Genomic DNA, 15,428 nt, shown 5'->3' with positions numbered 1-15,428 from the left:
GCCATTGCAAGGTCAATCAAACCTTACACAAGGTAACAGTGCTCTAGTTACCTGAACAAACAAGAAATATCTGCAATATAACAGGTTCCAATTGTCTTTGTCAGTTATATATGTTCAAAGATTTCAGCCAATCATCACATCTCTGACAATGAAGGCAAATTCACAAGCAGAACCGTGCTCCCAGAGAGAACTTCACTTGTAGTATACAGCCTAGTATAAAATCTCCCATAACTTCATTCTCTGAATTCAAGAAAATTAGGTGGAGACAGAGAAGAAATTTCATTTAAAAATAAACAGAAAATATGATTTACAGTATCAACTGTTATTTGCCAAGTGGCAGGATCAAAGGTGCCACCCCAAAGATGACAAAGCCATATAAAAATTTTTTTTGATTACTACAAAACTGGTCCATATGTTCAAAAACAGACGAGGACCCACACCCCAACAAGTTCCACACTATGTCCTGTCACCAACATTAAATGTAGAAGAAAAAGCAATGTTGTGCTACCCCAAAGAAACACAACTCCCTAAACTGCTGGGCACCATCAGCCAACCCCCACTGAGTGGGTATTTGAAGTATTCTATCAGGAAAGCTGGGTAAGTACTAGCGGTTCCTCTAGGCCTCAACAGCAGCCTTAGGAATAAGCAAACTCAGTCCTCTTGATACTCAAATAAATAACGTTGATGTCATTACAAGGCTACTGATTCTTTGCACTCCTCTGGACAAGTCATTTTGATCCCCAACGCATTTCCTCCCCCAGCTCCCAAATAAAGAGCTATGCAAACAGAGAGCCCTCGGGTACCCCCCTTCTCCTCTACCTCCAGAGGCTGCTGCTTTCTCCACCCTCCGGCTCCGAGGAGCGGGCTCCAGAGGTCCCGGGCAATTTCGAGCCCGGGCAGTGCCTGTTTTGCCTGTGCACGGTAGTTCTGTCCAGCTGCTTCCTTTCCCAGTTTGCACGAAATGGAGCGCTATAGGGTACCCGGGAACCCAGGGGGGAGCCGGGGTGGAGATGTCCCCGCGGCCGCCGCGTCTGGTATGTCAGGGGCCGGGATTGTATTTCGAAAGATCCGCCATTTTCACCTCGTCATCACCATCACAGCTCAGCAGCTTCCCCCCGACAGCCGAGCCCCGGCCGCTGCCGCCGCCGCTGCCAGTCACCTCCCCCTTCCTCCAGCTCCCGCCCCGGCCCGCCCTCCGGAGCAGCGCACACCCACATATCCGGGGAAACCTCCCGCCCGCCCCGCCAACCTTCAAACGCACACCGGGGGGTTCTAGCGCTCACCCGCGGGTCGTGCCAGACCTACCATCCCACTCGACACACGGCTCCCGTGAGACCCGCAGGAACGCCGCGGGAGTCGTGATACCTGCGGGATTCCAAGGCGATGTTTGTTAGGAGGGCAAGCCCTGTGGAATCTGACACAAGAACAGTAAAGTCCCAAACTTTCATTTCCAGAAACATACTTGAGAGAAATGGTAGCTCATGTTTCACGTACATTTCAGAGTCACTGGAGAGCTTTAACGTCGTCACTCACCAACGTTGGCATTCTACTCCACCCACAGAACTACTTTGACAGTACGGCTATTTCTATATGCATGCCTGACTTCTCCGATACCCCTTAAATTACTGATCATGCAGACGGTGGTCTCCTCTCCCCTTAATTTTTAAGAATAAAGTTCTGAACTATTTTCCTCTCCACTTAACTTTGACCATTTTGGCCCATGAACACCATTTCGTCAATTTGTTGTTGGTTTAAGATACACAGATGCTACTAAATTTAAACTATATTGACTCAACTGTGTAGCCATCCATAACCATCAACTTCTACCATATAGAAAATATAGCTCTTCGCCAGAATCCTTTGCCAACTGATTTTAGTCTCTAAGTTTCCAAATTAAAAACCATCTGCTGGTTTTTGAACTGGTACACTTATTTAATGCAGAGGAGAAAAAAAAAAAAAAACAGCTTGCTTTAGAACGAGATTCCGGAACAACCTATACACCCCTTCTAGTTCCTCTCATGGTGTAGTCTAATAAGTACCCAAGAGGGGATATAAGTAATTAATCACGTAAGGAATTAAGAACATAAAAGCTGCAAGGCTCCTTAAAGGACCAGCATTTCGGAGGGAAAAAAATCATCTATTTGACTTCAGAAAGCCTTGATAAATGCCAGTTCAAGAGCTTTATTCATTATCATTCAGTCACATTATAAGCTCTAAAAGACCTAATTGAAACGAGCAAACTGAATCTCAGGGTTGTGAACAAGGCTATTCGACTGTCTTAAGTTTACCTAAGAATAAGGAAGAAGCAGAAGCCATTTCATTTCCCTACCTTGTTTGAATGACAACTCCATATAAAAGTCAGCAGGCTCAGGCTTAAACAAGGACTGTCTCCCACCCACTCCCGGCGCGTTTCTACAGAGAGCCCGCTAGAGGCTGAGCGTGTAAGAGGTTCCCAGTTTCTTCATCGTTCAACTTTATTCCCCACCAACAGCCGGGTCCACCGGCACTCGGATGGTTGTTTACCGTTGCTTGGCCAGGCTGAGTCCCAGCCCGCTCCCTTCCCCCGTGCACCGCGGGGACACTATGACATTTGGCTGGTGGGCTTCGCGAGGGAAACGGACACACACCCAGAGGAGTCCATACAAAGGGGCGTAGGAAGAACGCGGCGCCGGGCAGCAGCGAAAGGAGGCGCTGGTACGAAATGACACAGCAGCAAAACAGGTTCCCAGAAGCCCGGGGCCGGCGGCTGCTTCCCGGGCCGCGCCGAGAACCTGTCAACAGCCGCCGGGCCCTTCCTCCCGAGCGCGGGGCCGACCCCGCCGGCCCCGCCGACTGACAGCCGCGCTCTTCGGCGCCAGCGGCTCGCGGCCGCGCCCCGACAAACCCTCCGCCCGCCGCGGCCCACCGGCCCGGCTGCCCGGGAGCCGGCCGGCGCTCTCCGCCCGCGCGGCCGCCCGCCCCGAGCGCGGGCCCAGCGCCGATCCCCGCCGCTCAGCCCGGGTCTCCGCAGCTGACACTCACCCGAGCCGGCGGCGCCGCCGCCTCCTTCTCGCGCCGCGCTCCCCGGGCTCCCAGCAGCCGCGGCGGCGGCGGCGCCTCCGAAACACAGACCCGGGTTTGTTCAAAATCACGCGCCCAGCGCCATTCCACCGCTGCATCCCATAATACGTCGGGCCGCCCCGCCCCGCCCGCGCGCCGCCCCGCCCGCCCCTGCGCCGCCCCGCCCCCGCCGCCGGCCCGCGCCCCGCCCCGCCCCCTGGCAACCCGAGTCGCGTCATTGCGCAAGGCTCGGGGAGCGCTCTGGGGTCCCACGTGACTCCTCCTGGGGCCTCCGTCAAAGGGAAGGCGGGGAACACCGAGTGGGTCCTTGCCTCTGGCTTTGTGACTGAACCCGGTAGGTGCGGTTTCCAGCGTGCCCCCGCTTCGTGATGTGCTTGAGTGAGGAGAGAGTCCACTTCCTTTCCCAAATGCTAAATATGTTAGCGTTGAGACGGGAATGTTGCAAGGTGCGCCAAAAAGCTCCGGAGAGGAGCAAGCAGAGTTAAACTTACCTTGAAAGGGAGTTTTTGGTTATTTCTTTTCTTGCAACACACCTTATACTAATACAATATGGATTCTTTTTATTCGGTCATCTTTTCCTTCATTTCCTGGGATATTTATAAATCCAAGCAATAGAAAAACCTTACGACGTGAAACTGCCTGGGGAACCGCCACGCACGAAGGAGGCGGAAGATAAGTTAAAGTTATTGCCTTCCTGGTTTTAAATTATGGTGCCTCCACTAATTCGTATCTAACCTGTTTCTTTTCCCGTCTACAAAATAAAAATAACTCCGCAGGATTTAGACAGCTAAATAAAAGCGAGAGGGGGGAGTCAAGTGGCCTCAAATGTTAATTCTTTCCTGTATGACTATAACCACACTTTAGCAAGCCCAGTGACATGCAACTAGCAGAGGCTTGGAAGTGCAAGTGCGAATGCACATGGGTTTTATTAGGGATCAGTATTGTGAGCTCAGTATATAAGAAACCTTGAGACCTAGCCAGAAATCCTGGTCCAGTGACTGCGGTGCTGGGGGGGAATCTCTAGAAGGAAGAAGGCAGAGACCTAGGCCCCAAATTTAGATAATCCCCACCTCCACACCTCCTCACCGAGTAGAAAAATTTTGAGTTCCACTACGCTGACAAAATTCTGAAAGCACTGCCACAAAACAGCACCTAAGGAATAAGGGCAACATTTCCCCGGTTTTACTGCGGATTTTTTTTTTTTTTTACAAAGACTAAAATGACTGGTATAGTTATATCACTGTCAGCAATCTGGTAAAAACAACTCACACCATGACATAATATTTAATGTATGTGGAGAATGACAGTTTTACCTTAGTCAATATAGGAAATGTGGTATCTAGTGACACATTATAGAACAAGGCAACAACTGGGCTAAATATTATTATAATTCTTAGAAGGAGCTGGAGAGCTGTCTCCATGCTTAGGAAAGTGATTAGGACAGGGTACTGTTCCTGTCAAGGACCCAAGTTTACCTCCACATCAGGATGACCTTCAAGGCCTGTAAGTCCAGTTTCAGGGAATCCAACATCCTCATCTAGCCTCCGAGGGCACAGACAGATACACAGATACACATATAACATAAAAATAAGACCTTACAAATAAATAAAATATCCATGTAAGATCAAGAATAAATTAGAGCTTCTAGCTGGGCAGGGTGGCCCACTCCCAGGATCCCGGCTTTTTGAAAGCTGAGACAAGAAGACTGTGAGTTTAAAGCTAGAACTCAGCCTGGATTTCTCAGTAAGACACCACCCAGACAGACAGACACACACACACACACAAAGAGAGAGATGATGTTTCCTTCCTCTCCTTGAAACAAGATTCCAGGATGGCCAGAGCTACACAGAGAAACTTGTCTCAGAAATAAATAAATAAATAAATAAATAAATAAATAAATAAATAAAAACAGCAGCAGGCTAGGAAGTGATGGGTCATTCCTTTGATCCCAGCATTCAGGAGGCAGAGGCAGGTAGATCTCTGTGAGTTCAAGGCCGGCCTGGTCTATAGAGCTAGTTTAAGGACACACAAGTAAGGCTACACAAACAAACCCCATTTTAAAAATAAATAAATAAGCCGGACATGGTGGCACACACCTGTAATCCCAGCACTTGGGAGGTAGAGGCAGGTGGATTTCTGAGTTCGAGGCCAGCCTGATCTACAGAGTTACTTCAGGACAGCCAGGGCTATACAGAGAGACCCTGTCTCAAAAAAACCAAAAAACAAAAAAACAAAACAAACAAACAAACAAAAAAACAAAAAAACCCAAAAAAAGTTAAAAATAAATAAAAATAATAAATAGAAATTTAAAAAACCTGCAACATCATACATTACAATTAAATGGCAGAGGCACCCCCATTATTACAAGATGATCTTTTCCGAGAACTTAAGCTGGGCCTGGTGGTGCACCACTTTGAAGTCAGAACTCTTGGGAGTTCTTCCTTCTTGGCAGAGGCATGTGGGTCTCTGTGAGTCCAAGGCCAGCCTGGTCTACATAGGGAATTCCTGGACAGCTAGGACTATGTAGTGAGACCTGTCTCAAACAACAACAACAACAACAACAACAACAACAAAAAGAGCTAGATAAAAGATGTGGGGATGTAGGGAGGAGGAGGTGCGATGCCTCCACAGGCAAGCAAGACACCTGAGCTCCTCCCCCACAGGAAGGAGAGAACGCTCCTCAACCTATACTGTATTTCATGGCATACTTGTGCCCCACCACAAATGAATGAATCTAATTTTTAAAATACTTAGATATGGAGCTGTTTTTTAATATTATCCATGGTAACTAAAGCTAAAAAAAAAAGGTAAGGAATACAAATATTACAAAGACAAGTATTTATTAAAATTAATCCTAAATAGCTCAGGTTAGTTGATCTCTGCATCCACATTGTCTGAGTTGAAACCCCAGCCGTGCCCTCTAATAGCTGTGAGGATTTAGGCAGCTACCTTCCATGGATGTCCCAGTATCTCTTTCAGGTTTATTTTTTTTTTTTCACTTTTCCCCTCTGTACAGTCTTTATGGTTTGTTTAAACATTTACGAAGAATGCACATTAGCCGCACGCTCTTTACTCGTACCCAGCTTTCCGCTGGGACTGGTGACTCTGGCGGCCAGCTGTGCTCAAGGCTGTGTAGATCTTGGAAGAAACATTGTGAGCAATCTTCAAATTGATTCAGAAGTGAACCGGTCCTGGGTCCCGAACTCCCAGCTTAGCGCGTGTGTTGAAAGTGTGCTACCACTGAGCTAAAACCCCAAGCCCCACAGATGGCGGTTCTGCGGAAAACAGAACGAAAGTCTAGAAGCAAGCTTAGGTCTGTAAGAGTTGGCTAGAGTTCTCAGAAAACAAAGTGAAATGTTACTTAGTTCCTATTTTGTACCAGATTCGATGCTAGACACTAAGCAGCTACGGTTCAGTAAGACATCCTCGCACAGCTCGGTTCAAAAGACTACTCAGGGATCCCCGGCTGTGGCAGCCTCTGGCCGGAGAGTCAAGGTGTCTATAGCGGCAGCCAACAGAAGTGTGCTACCTCCCGCTTTGACTTGTTTTTCATTATCTTATGACTTCTTTTTATGTTTGTTTGTTGTGTTTTGAAACAGGACCACCGTCACTGTGTCACTCCAGGGTTGCCTTGGATTGTTGCAGTCCAACTACCTCCTCCTCCCCAGCTCTGGGATTACAGGCACGTGCTCCCACAGACAGATTTAGCATATTACCCTTTGTAATACAACCCCTGATAATCCCTTAACAAAACCGAAAGAGTTCTGGAAGATTGTGACAAATTCATTTAGTGGGAAAAATTGGCACAAGGTGATGAAATTAGTGTTTTTATGCCACTTAAAAACAATATCCAAAGCCGGGCAGTGGTGGCGCACGCCTGTAATCCCAGCACTCTGGGAGGCAAAGGCAGGCGGATTTCTGAGTTCGAGGCCAGCCTGGTCTACAGAGTGAGTTCCAGGACAGCCAAGGCAACACAGAGAAACCCTGTCTCGAAAAAAACAAATCCAAAAAAATATATATATATATTTTAAAAACAATATCCATAGCCGGGCGGTGGTGGCGCACGCCTGTAATCCCAGCACTTGGGAGGCAGAGGCAGGCTGATTTCTGAGTTCAAGGCCAGCCTGGTCTAGAGAGTGAGTTCCAGGAGAGCCAGGGCTACACAGAGAAACCCTGTCTCGAAAAAACCAAATAACAACAACAACAAAAAAAAAAACCCCAATATCCATATATATATATATATCACTGGAGAAATAAGAATTATTATTTGGTTTGAATTTTTCAGACGGGGTCTTTGTAAGTTACCCACACTGGCTTTGAATTTACAATAGGTTTCCGGCTTCTGCATCCCAGATGTTGGAATTACAGGTCTATGCCACCATGCCTGGTAGTGAGCTATGGTTTTGATTGCTACCAAAGGGGTTGGGCATAACTTTTGAAGAGAGACCTTAGAATTTAGCCTTAGAATTTAACTGTGGTGATGTTTCAGGAGGTCTAAACTTGTGTATAATTAATATAAATTTATTATACAAGCATCATGGAAGTCTAAACCAAATAAACACTTTCTCTCCATGTTGTTTTTGGTTAGAGTTTCATCACAACAGAAAGGATAATAGAACAGTTGGATTCTCCAATCTAGAAACTGAGGCCTATGGCTGAATGCCTGTGTTCTACTTATTTTAATTCTGGGCTCTACGCTATAGGGCACAGCTACCGGGGGATGGATTGTGAGGGACATGAAAGATCTAGTGGAAGCATGATGTCTTTTGACACACTCCCAAACAATTAGCATACTGCTACTTCTGCCCAGGCTCTGCTGACTGAAATAAGTCATGCAGGCAACGTGTACCATTAATGATGTGAAAGATAGGGGCTGGAGAGATGGCTCAGCGGTTAAGAGCACACACTGCTCTTCCAAAGGTCCTGAGTTCAAATCCCAGCAACCACATGGTGGCTCACAACCATCTGCAAAGAGATCTGACACAGCCAGGCAGCGGTGGTGAGAGAGAGAGAGAGAGAGAGAGAGAGAGAGAGAGAGAGAGAGAGAGGAGAGAGAGAGATCTGACTCTGACGCCCTCTTCTGGTGTCTGAAGACAACTGCAGTGTACTTACATAAAATAAATAATCTTTAAAAAAAAATTATGTACATTCTTGGGGCCAGAAAGATGGGTTGCTGGTTGAAAACACTGACTGTTCTTCCAGAGGACCCAGGTTCAATACCCATCACCTACATGGTAGCTCATAACCATCTGTAACTCCAAGATTCAACACCCTCATGCAGACATACATGTAGGCAAAACACCAATGCACATACAATAAAAAGAAATTATTTTTTAAAGATATATTTATTTTATAGATGTTTTGTTTCTATGCACATCTCCACTCCAGAAGAACATCAGATCCTATAGGGCTATAGTTATATATAGATAGATGGTTGTGAGACACCATATAGGTGCTGGGAATTGAACTCGGGGACCTTTGGAAGAGCAGCCAGTGTCCTAAACCTTCAAGGTCAACCTCCTGACCATAGATAAATTATATTAAAAATGCATTATTGAATGGCAAAGGGTATAAAGGTATAATTTTAGTACAGAAAGAAATGGGATTCCCCACTGCTATAAAACATAAAGGTAGAGACCCCTGCATGCATACCTGGACTGCTACGCATGGTTGGAGAAGATTGGTACACATTAGCATCTTAGAATCTCATGATGATACATACCTCTTCTTGGCCATAAAAAGTGACTCCTAAGGCTCATGTAAATAGCTGTGCACACAGAGGATTGATCCCTTATCCAATCAAACTGCACGTCTTATATAAATAATTCTGGAGCTGGCATACTGCCCCGGGAACTCAAACAGTTGCCCACAAAGCTATGTGCCGCCTAATTGTAATTCAATATTGACATTAACTGGACCGCCCTCACTGCAGGTCACAGTCCAAGCAAAAGCAGTTCACGTGGTTCATGGCCGTCCACACACTGTATAAAGTACATGGGACAAAGCTTTCTTATTTTTCAATGCTAGCTTTCCTAGACTAACTCTGAAGAGAAACGACATCTTCAAAGGCACCTCATGGGCACAGCAGTGTGCATTTCAGTCATTGCAGGCTGCCTGGAAGGTAGCGACGGGAGGAGTTTGGGGTCAGCCTGACTCAAAAAAAAACAAAACAAAGCAAAACAAAAACAAAAACCAAAGTAAAACAAATGTAGATGACAAAGACATCTGCCAGTTCCTGTTCTTCATGAAACCATCCTGAAGGGTTTGCCTTCCTTCTTGGTGATTTATGGCTAATACCTAGGGACACATAAAACACACACAAATTACACATGTTGGCCACAGAGCCAAGGTAGTCTTCCCGTGAACCTCTTTTCAGTAGCAAGTTAAATATGTCCTCAGATGAGGTGTCTTCCTGAGACACTAATCAGATTTTTTTTTTTTTGGTTTTTTGGTTTTTTGGTGTTTGCCACCACTGCCCAGCTGACACTGGTTAGACTTAAACATGTGTTTCTTCTTGAACCAAGAGAATCCTCAAGAACAGGTGTTGGCACATTAAAGCTTATAAACCAAATCCAACTCATGGCTTTTCTCTCATGGTGTAAACTAAGAATTGTAGGGCTTATTTTTGGGGGGGGGGTGTTTTTGTTTTAAATCTTCATGAGTGTGTCCACGTGTTTTTAATCTGGTGAACCATCTCACCAGCTCCAAAATTACTTTAAATTTTATTTTTATTACTTTTTAAAATTAATTAATTTATTTATTATTTATGTAAGTACACTGTAGCTGTCTTCAGATACACCAGAAGATGTTTACTTTACGGATGGTTGTGAGCCACCATGTGGTTGCTGGTAATTGAACTGAGGACTTCAGGAAGAGCTGTCAGTGCTCTTAACCGCTGAGCCATCTCTCCAGCTCCCTATTTTTATTACTTTTAATTACATGCATATGTGCATCTATGTGTGGGTACATGCACAAATTTAGGTGCCCAAGAAGGCCAAAGGTGTGTTAGATCTCTCTGGTCCTGAGGTGCAGACAGGTGTGAGCCTGCTATGGGTGCTGGGAATGGAACTCAGGTCCACGGTGGGTGGGAGTAGGATGAACTTGTAACTTCAGAGCCATCTCCTCAGCCCCACCCAGACACCAGATTTCCATCTATGAGTTAGTTTTTGCCTGATTTACAGCTTCACATAGATAGATCCTTTAATTACTGCATGGCTTCTTTCACTCAGTAAAACATTTTTAAAATCATTATTGTGGAATGTGTTTGTAGTTTATTCCTTTTGTTTGTTTGTTTTGTTTTTGTTTTTTTCGAGACAGGGCTTCTCTGTGTAGCCCTGGCTGTCTTGGAACTCACTCTGTAGACCAGGATGGCCTCGAACTCAGAAATCAGCCTGCCTCTGCCTCCCAAGTGCTGGGATTACAGGCGTGCGCCACCACCGCCCAGCAGTTTATTCCTTTTTAATGCCGAGTGTTGGGTTGACTGACGACACTGAGCTTTGTTTTTTGACTTCCTGACAATGGATACGTAGGCTGTTTCCACTGATGGTCATTATAAACAACCAAAATATCTTCATATGAGTATACTTAAGAAAATCGTCACTTATTTCCTTGGTGTGTGTGTGTATGTATCTGCATGTACTTGCATGTGGAGGTCAGGGGTCAACATTAGGTGTCATTCTTTTTTTTTTTTTTATAAAGATTTATTTATTATATGTAAGTACACTGTAGCTGTCTTCAGACATTCCAGAAGAGGGCATCTTTACATCTTGTTACAGATGGTTGTGAGCCACCATGTGGTTGCTGGGATTTGAACTCAGGACCTTCGGAAATGCAAATCAGTGCTCTTAACCACTGAGCCATCTCTGCAGCCACCACCACCCCCCGACCCCCCATTAGGTGTCATTCTTTAGGAGTTATACACCTTGACATTTTTGGGAAGGAGCCCTCACTGGGTCTCACCAGCTAGGTTAGGCTAGGCTAGGCTGCCACCCAGCAAGCCCCACAGACCCTCTGATCTCAGTTGTCCAGTGCTGGGATTCCAAGCTCCTCTTACTGTGCCTGGCTTTATGTGGGTGCTGGGCACCCAACCTGGACCTTCATGTTCAGTGGCAAGTGCTCTCTACCCTGTCCCCTCAAATCTCGATTTCTAGGAAAAACTATGTTCATATGTTGAAAGAGAAAATGAATCCTCCTTAATGAGTTGAGATACAGAAAAGATAGTTGGGGGAAGAGTGTGACCTTAATATGTAACCTTGGTTGGCCTGGAAGTCTCTATACAGATCAGGCTGGTCTTGAACTCACAAAGTTCTGCCAGCCTCTGTCTCGCTAGTACTGGGATTAAAGCTGTGTGTGCTACCACACCTGCCTGGAGAGGATATCATAAAACACAAAGCAAGACACGTATAAGGTGGAAATTATGATGAAGAATGCAAGTCACTGGGACGATAAATCTAAAAGGCTCTGGTTATCTGGAAAAAGGGAAGAGAAAACACAAAGGTGATAATTAAACAAATGCTTTTAGAAAATGTCCTTCCCTCAAATATAGACTTGGATCTACCTGTATTCCTGGCAGGATGCACGTGAAAAGACTCGCCTAAGCATGTCCTGGGTTAGTCTTTATAAAGAGAAGAGCTTTAAAATGTTAGAGAAAAGAAGTTACTTCCAAGAAGTTAGGCTGATGAGAGACAGGATGTCTCTGGTGCTGTGTGGCTTTGACTTCTCACCAGAACCCCTGGATCTATCTATGTGAAGCTACACAGGACAGCTGTCAGCTCAGACCAAATTCTGTCGCAGAGGCAGGTGACAGAGACCTGTGCACATGCAGGCCTACACAGACATGCTTCTCCTGGACTTCCTGTCAGGGCTCACCAGGGGTGAATGCTAAACTAGGAGAGGCAACTGTGATGGCCAGTTGAGTGTCAACTTGATGCAAGCTAGACTCATCTGAAAAGAGGAAACCTCAATAGAGAAAATGCCTCCATAAAATCCAACTGTACAGCATTTTCTTAATTAGTGATTGGTGTGGGAGGGCCCAGTCTGTTGAATGTAGTGTGCTCCTGGGCTGGTGATCCTGGGTTCTATAAGAAATCCGGCTAAATAAGCCCGAAGTCAGCACTCCCCCCGCACCCCACCCCCATGGCTTCTGCATCAGCTCCTGTGTCTCCAGGTTCCTGCCTCGCTTGAGTTCCTGTCCTGACTTCTTCCTTCAGTGATGGACCTTGAAACCCTTTCCTCCCCGACTTGCTTCTGGTCATGATGTTTCATCGCAGCAACAGTAACCCTAACAAGAACAGCAACACAAGCTGTAACTCAGGAGTTCTGAAGTGTGAGGCCTGAGTATCAGGTGAGGCTATTTGGGGCCTCACAGCCAGACCATGTGTCTGTTGAGGCTACTTTCTTCAAACGGAAACATTACTTCCTGAAGGAAGTCTTCTTAAGATTCAGGAAGTGAAACTTTTGCAAATCTCAGAAAATAAATAAAATTCACCCATCACAGGTAAGCTCCTGTGATTACAAGATTCACAAGGCCCCTCCCCAAGATTGTGTACAGTAACTGCTGCTGGAGAAAGGAGAATTTTGAACCAGCCAAGCTGCCTCTGGGTTGTACAGGGATAGATGTAGCTTTTTTGAGTTATCTCTGGTGCTGTTGTGAACTTTAGATAATGTAGCTGCCTTTCCTGTCCACATTTCTGCAAGGAATCCCACACCCATACTCTTACAAGTCACCCTAATACATTTGTTGATGCGTTAAGCTCATGTTGGATGGATTCTTTCTTTAGTCTGTCAGTGACACTCTATGAATAGAAGTTTTTTCATCTCTCCAGGAAAAGCCACATGGCATCCTGTCTCCATAAATAAATAAATGAACGAAAGAAAGAAAGAAAGAAAGAAAGAAAGAAAGAAAGAAAGAAATAATGAATGAATGAAAATAAAAGTGGAAAGAAATAAATCAGTTTTAAAAACCAGAACTGAACAACTGAGCAGTAAGGAGTCAGGAGGCAAAGATGCTTAAGTTCCATCCCTGAACCTATCCGGAGGTGGCCGGAGAGAATAGACACCCAGAGCTGCCTCTGACCTCCACATGCGTGTATGGTGCATGTGACCTCTTCTTGCTAATAGACAAACACAGGTCTCATCAAGTTAAGGATGCCAGGAAGTCAGGAATCTGAGGTAGATAATTTACTTCAAATATGCAAGGCAGTATATACAACAGCAATGTAACAGGCTTAAAACACAACTGTTAGGGATTGCTGAAAAGAAAGATGCCCAGAAAATGCTGGCTGAAATGAAACCAAAATATCCATTTAGTTGATGAAGTTCTGTAAGTTCCCAGGGCTGAGGGAGTACTGAAGATAAATAGCGGTCTAAGAATTGTCCTTTATTTAGTTGTGAGAAAGGCTGAGCAGGGGAACCAGGAGAAGGCTCAGTAGGAAGTCCCTGCAAACAACTAGAGTTTAATCCCACATCCAAAGGCTCACAACCTCCTGAAACTACAGCAGCTCTGAGGAATCCCAGGCTTCTTCTGGCTCCTAATGGCATGCAAACCCATGCACACACACACACACACACACCACTCACATACACCCACATACCCACACACACCACCACACCACACCACACACATACCACACATACACACACACACACTACCACACCACACACACTCACACACACATACCACACATACACACACACCACCACACCACACACATACACACAACCACACCACATACACACCACCACACCACACACACACACCACCACACCACACACACACACACACACACTACCACACCCACATACACACCACCACACCACACACACAGACACACACCACCACACCACACACACACACCACCACACACCACACACACAGACACACACACACCACACACACACACTTACACCACACACACCACCACACCACACACACTCACACATACACCCCACTACACCACCACACCACACACACCACACACACCACTACCACCACACCACACACACTCACACACATACACAAACACGAACCACAAACACACTTACCACAGACATATACACCACAAACACATTCACACACACCACCACCACACCTCACAGACACATTAGCAAAGATAAATCTTTAAAAAATAAGGTATAGCAGAGATTAGAGTTTCTAGAAAGAAGGAAATAGCAGAAAGCGTTCTTGTTGACTATTAGAGAATGTTTACTAGTGAGGGTTAGAAAGGGGTAGTAAGCATCCATTAACCTGAAATAAGAGATAGTGCAGCTTTTCACATTTTACTCACTTTGTGCTTGTGTGCCTGAGGAAGGCAGAGGACAGCCTGCCAGGGCACATTGTCTCCTTCCAGCCTGGGGACCAGACACTGAACGCAGATTGTCGGGCTTGGCTGCAAATGCAGTTACCTGCTGAGTCATAGTGCCTGCCTAGCACACACCTTTTAAAAAGCTTTAAATATACTTTCATGCTACCAAAATCGATAAGGAAAATGATTGGGACTGGGACAACATGGTAAGATTTACATGAGAGGCAGGACTCAGAAACTAATTTAAAGTGTCAGGTCTGGAGAGATGGTTCAATGATTTAAGAGTACTGGTTGCTCTTCCAGAAGACCCAGGTTCAATTTCCAGTAACCAAATGGCCGCTCATATTTGCCTGTAACTCCAATTCCAGGGATCCAACATCCTCACACAGAAATAAATGCAGACAAAACACCAAATCACATAAAATAAAATGATTTCTTAAAATAATTTAAATTTTTTTAAATAATAATTAAAATTTTTTTTTAGTTAAAGGTTAATGCTGGGGATACAGCTGAGATGCACAGTGCTTGTCCAGCATATGCAAGGCTCGAGAAAATTCCTGGAAAAGAAAAGAAAGAATTAAACCAGAAGAAAGCCAATAGGAACTAACAAGACAAGCAATGCTGTTAGAGAAACAGCAAGGGCTGGAGAGAAGGCTCAGTGGGCAGGAGCGCCTCCTTCTCCTGCAGAGTACACAAATCCAGCTCCCAGCGCTGCACCAGGCAGGTCACAGCCACCTGTAAAGCCAGCTCTAGGGGATTGGGGACTCTCTTCTGGGCTCTGCACACATAGACATAGACATAGACAGAGACAGAGACATAGACATAGACATAGACAGAGACAGAGACAGAGACAGACAGAGACAGAGACAGAGACAGATACATAGACATAGACATGACATAGACATAGAGACAGAGACATAGACATAGACAGAGACATAGACATAGACAGAGACAGAGACATAGACAGAGACAGAGACATAGACATAGACATGACATAGACATAGAGACAGAGACATAGACATAGACATAGACAGAGACATAGACATAGACAGAGACAGAGACATA

At 45.4% G+C, this 15,428-nt stretch overlaps 1 protein-coding gene across 5 annotated transcripts in view; it reads right to left on the bottom strand.

Moving 5' to 3' along the window:
* Lin54 (lin-54 DREAM MuvB core complex component) overlaps nt 1–3,176 on the bottom strand; it is a 62,037-nt gene extending 58,861 nt beyond the window's left edge. For 2 of the 5 annotated variants that reach the window (XM_052198210.1, XM_052198213.1), the window contains exon 1: nt 3,022–3,087. The gene's annotated coding sequence lies outside the window, so the exon portion shown is untranslated. Of the gene's footprint in view, nt 1–819; nt 1,072–3,021 lie in introns of those variants that run through there. The other 3 variants (XM_052198216.1, XM_052198211.1, XM_052198212.1) reach the window with 3 other exon arrangements.
* Between the last annotated feature and the right edge of the window lie 12,252 nt (nt 3,177–15,428).

The sequence above is a fragment of the Apodemus sylvaticus genome, chromosome 11 (genome assembly GCF_947179515.1).
Source record: "Apodemus sylvaticus chromosome 11, mApoSyl1.1, whole genome shotgun sequence".
NCBI classification, from domain to species: domain Eukaryota; kingdom Metazoa; phylum Chordata; class Mammalia; order Rodentia; family Muridae; genus Apodemus; species Apodemus sylvaticus.
Note: the sequence above shows the minus strand (reverse complement) of the source record. Positions and strands in the feature narration are given on the sequence as shown.